This window comes from Tribolium castaneum, unplaced genomic scaffold (assembly GCF_031307605.1).
Source record: "Tribolium castaneum strain GA2 unplaced genomic scaffold, icTriCast1.1 ptg000038l, whole genome shotgun sequence".
Lineage (NCBI taxonomy): Eukaryota > Metazoa > Arthropoda > Insecta > Coleoptera > Tenebrionidae > Tribolium > Tribolium castaneum.
In genome coordinates this window covers 75,001-79,769 of record NW_026986638.1, presented here as the reverse complement: position 1 = coordinate 79,769, position 4,769 = coordinate 75,001, and the positions used below count along the sequence as shown (strand labels likewise).

At 42.4% G+C, this 4,769-nt stretch overlaps 2 non-coding genes across 2 annotated transcripts in view; both read left to right on the top strand.

Moving 5' to 3' along the window:
* The first annotated feature begins 2,226 nt into the window (after positions 1-2,226).
* LOC135267479 (5.8S ribosomal RNA) lies at positions 2,227-2,383 on the top strand. The gene has a single exon (XR_010335900.1). It is a non-coding gene; the product is annotated as a 5.8S ribosomal RNA (ribosomal RNA).
* A 476-nt stretch (positions 2,384-2,859) lies between these two features.
* The window catches only part of LOC135267473 (large subunit ribosomal RNA), a 4,037-nt gene continuing 2,127 nt past the window's right edge, over positions 2,860-4,769 (top strand). The window contains exon 1 of the ribosomal RNA XR_010335896.1: positions 2,860-4,769. This exon is cut by the window's right edge and continues 2,127 nt beyond it. This is a non-coding gene — a ribosomal RNA (large subunit ribosomal RNA).

Here is a 4,769-nt window from a genome sequence, read left to right as displayed (position 1 = left end):
ACCGCCCGTCGCTACTACCGATTGAATGATTTAGTGAGGTCTTCGGACCGGTGCGCGGTGGCGTTTCGACGTTGCCGATGTTGCTGGGAAGATGACCAAACTTGATCATTTAGAGGAAGTAAAAGTCGTAACAAGGTTTCCGTAGGTGAACCTGCGGAAGGATCATTAACGTGTAAATGTTGTTGTTTAGTTGTCACACATACACACACATTTTGTCTGTGCTGATCAACAAAAAACACACATACATACACTATTCGTATGATGATCAATTCTCATACAAAATTCTTTATTATGCGTCGAACGGAAAAGCAACAACGGGTCGTCTTGCATTAAGCGGATCTGTTGTTACGTTTTTCGATTTTTTTTATAAATCGATTGTAAACGTGCCGTAAACGACGTTTTCAAAGAATTTTTTCGAACATTAACACGAATCAATATTGTCGAAAGATGGTTATGTGCTAACGTTTTATTATTGCTTTCGCAGTGCCGGTCTTAGCGTATTTCCATCATCGTATTCGCTTCGAAAAAAAGTACTAATACACAGTGGTGGTGTATAATTAATGTGCAAGAGATGTTGTTGTTGTTGTTGTAGTATTTGTATATGGTTGGAGTTATTTATAATAACAAACAAGAATGAATGAATGAATAATAATGGTGTCTGCCAATACGATCGTACTTTATGTACACGACTAAAACTTTATACATACAAACCATAATAATAAATAAACTCGAAACAACCAACAACAAAATTAATACGCTACTGTACATACAAATACACATTTATACATACCATCATTTTACTTAACCGATGGTGAGTGATGTTTGAAAAATAAACGCTTAGGCTTACGGTTTTGTAAGCCAGTCTTTGCGTATTTTCTTCATCGTATTCGCTTCGGAAAAAAGAAAATAAAGATGGTGTATAATTAATGTGTAAAAGAGATGTTGTAGTTGTAATTTAATTTGTAAATGGTTGGAGTTTATTAATAAATAAAAGGGGCTGTCTATTCGTCTGTACTTTATGTACAAGACTAAAACTTTATACATACAAACCATAATAATAAATAAACTCGAAACAACCAACAACAAAATTAATACGCTACTGTACATACAAATACACATTTATACATACCATCATTTTACTTAACCGATGGTGAGTGATGTTTGAAAAATAAACGCTTAGGCTTACGGTTTTGTAAGCCAGTCTTTGCGTATTTTCTTCATCGTATTCGCTTCGGAAAAAAGAAAATAAAGATGGTGTATAATTAATGTGTAAAAGAGATGTTGTAGTTGTAATTTAATTTGTAAATGGTTGGAGTTTATTAATAAATAAAAGGGGCTGTCTATTCGTCTGTACTTTATGTACAAGACTACAAAAACGTTTTATAACAATAAAAAGCTCGAAACAACCAATAACAAAATATACTACTACTATACTACTATACATACAAACGCACATTTATAAATACATAAAATCAATTTACTTTATCGATAGTGAGTGATGTTTGGAAAAAAACGCTTAGGCTTACGGTTTTCGGGTACCTGGGTTCCGCATGCGTCGAAGTAATAATTTACTTTAACGACGCGACGAACCGTAGGAATCTAAATAAAAAAGTTTATTAACTTTTTTAGATTCTGTGGGTTTTAAATGATATACGCCCGACTGACGAAGGAACGTTTTGCACTGCCTGTGCTTTTCTTTTGATTCGTTTTTATGTCGACGGACGTTCTTAGAATGCCCACCAAACGACGTATCACACAAAACACCCTACAATTGTATTGTTTGGTAAATATTGTTGTGATTAAGTTTGTAGCTGTGGCGTTTGTTTGAAGAAAACGTCTGGTTTTTCGACATATTTTCTATTTAATAAATATACATAATGCTTATCGCAAAAGGAGCAGAGTTTTATAGACAAAGTTGATAGAGAAAAAAAACCTAATAGATATATATACGTATTTATAAAACGTTAATATCATCGGGTTATTCTTTATGTAAACTTAAACTATAACTGCATACTCTTTTCGATAAGTAGAAACAAATGCCACTTTAATTAAATAAAATATTATAAAATATAACGCCGAACGTTTCTTTCGATTGGTCCGTTTCTCACATATACATCACAATTGTAATAACCTTAAGTAGTTATTTTTGTTGTTGTGTGATGATGAAACGATTTCGATGTGGAACGGTGCGTTATGTAATAATATTTTAAATTTGTTTGAAAAGATTACCCTGAACGGTGGATCACTTGGCTCGTGGGTCGATGAAGAACGCAGCTAATTGCGCGTCAACTTGTGAACTGCAGGACACATGAACATCGACATTTCGAACGCACATTGCGGTCCTCGGATATACTGTTCCCGGACCACTCCTGGCTGAGGGTCGTGTCAATTTCAAAGACTGCTCGGTTTTTGTCTTAAACACAGCGCACAATGTTGTGTAGACAATTACGTCGGAGCGTGTTGGGTGCAAATATGACGCGTTACTATAATTGTTAATTGATTGTCGGTTGTCATAATAAAATATTATGCAACGTAGACAACAATAAAAACAATATAAAAAATAACGCGGCATCCTAAAACGCAATAGCGGCTGACATTCTTATTAGTTTGTTGGTACAAGTTGGTTTAGACGTAGCACGTCCGATATTAAAAAGCAGCCACAACGCTTAAATTTCGAACGAAGCGATCGTCGTGTCCGAGACGTTAAAGTTGTTTATATGCATATTTTATGCACTATAATTAACAACAACAACATTCTCGCAACGACGTCAGATCGATGTTTGAAATTGTTTGGAGGCAGCCATATAAACGGAATACGTGTAATTATCGTCTGACAAAATAAAGGCAAATTTATATTTGCGACCTCAGAGCAGGTGAGACTACCCGCTGAATTTAAGCATATTATTAAGCGGAGGAAAAGAAACTAACTAGGATTTCCTTAGTAGCGGCGAGCGAACAGGAAAAAGCCCAGCACTGAATCCCGCGGCCGAAACCGGACGCCGGGAAATGTGGTGTTAGGGAGGATCCGTCATCCCGAGATTGTGCGACGCGTCCAAGTCCATCTTGAACGGGGCCACAGCCCATAGAGGGTGCCAGGCCCGTAGTGACCGTTGCCGATAACGGGAGGATCTCTCCTCAGAGTCGGGTTGCTTGAGAGTGCAGCCCTAAGTGGGTGGTAAACTCCATCTAAGGCTAAATATGACCACGAGACCGATAGCGAACAAGTACCGTGAGGGAAAGTTGAAAAGAACTTTGAAGAGAGAGTTCAATAGTACGTGAAACCGTTCAGGGGTAAACCTGAGAAACCCGAAAGGTCGAAAGGGGAGATTCAGCGTGACTCGATAGCGGCGCTAAATGATCGTGCGACGAACGGCGTACGCGTCGTTCGCGCCTTTTGTTTATGCGAACCGAAGTCGAACGCGTGCACTTCTCCCCCAGTAGGACGTCGCGATCCTTTGGGTGTCGATCTAAGGCCCGCGGTGGAGCCCGTTCGAACGGTTCGCCGTTTCGGACGAACCCGCGGTGTTTCCCGGTCGACTCGCTCGAAGGTATGCATATGGCGCCGGGCCGCTACACAGTTAGCGTCCGACCATTGGCAAGCGCGTTCGTTTATGACGGTAATCGCACCTGGTGTCGGTTCTGTCTACGAATGGCTGTTCGCCAATGAGTTCTCGGACAGACTCGGTTGAAACGCCGATCTGCGACGCTATAGCTTTGGGTACTTTCAGGACCCGTCTTGAAACACGGACCAAGGAGTCTAGCATGTGCGCGAGTCATTGGGACATGACTAAACCTAAAGGCGCAATGAAAGTGAAAGTTCGTCTTGCACGGACTAAGGGAAGATGGGCGGCCGTTACGGCTGTCGCCCCGCACTCCCGGGGCGTCTCATTCTCATTGCGAGAAGAGGCGCACCAAGAGCGTACACGCTGGGACCCGAAAGATGGTGAACTATGCCTGGTCAGGACGAAGTCAGGGGAAACCCTGATGGAGGTCCGTAGCGATTCTGACGTGCAAATCGATCGTCGGAACTGGGTATAGGGGCGAAAGACTAATCGAACCATCTAGTAGCTGGTTCCCTCCGAAGTTTCCCTCAGGATAGCTGGCGCTCGTCGCTTACGAGTTTCATCCGGTAAAGCGAATGATTAGAGGCATTGGGGTCGAAACGGCCTCAACCTATTCTCAAACTTTAAATGGGTGAGATCTCCGGCTTGCTCGAACTTTATATGAAGCCGCGAGACTCGAATCAGAGTGCCAAGTGGGCCATTTTTGGTAAGCAGAACTGGCGCTGTGGGATGAACCAAACGCCGAGTTAAAGCGCCTAAATCGACGCTTATGGGATACCATGAAAGGCGTTGGTAACTTAAGACATCAGGACGGTGGCCATGGAAGTCGGAATCCGCCAAGGAGTGTGTAACAACTCACCTGCCGAAGTTACTAGCCCTGAAAATGGATGGCGCTGAAGCGTCGTGCTTATACTCGGCCGTCAGCGGCATGTGCGGTCGGTTATTTAATTAACCGGCCATGAAGCCCTGACGAGTAGGAGGGTCGCGGCGGTGAGCGCAGAAGGACTGGCCGTGAGGCCGTCTGGAGCCGCCGTCGGTGCAGATCTTGGTGGTAGTAGCAAATACTCCAGCGAGGCCCTGGAGGACTGACGTGGAGAAGGGTTTCGTGTGAACAGCCGTTGCACACGAGTCAGTCGATCCTAAGCCCTAGGCGAAAGCCGATGTTGATGTGGTGTAGATATGTCGTTGGTTCGTTTTTAATTCGAA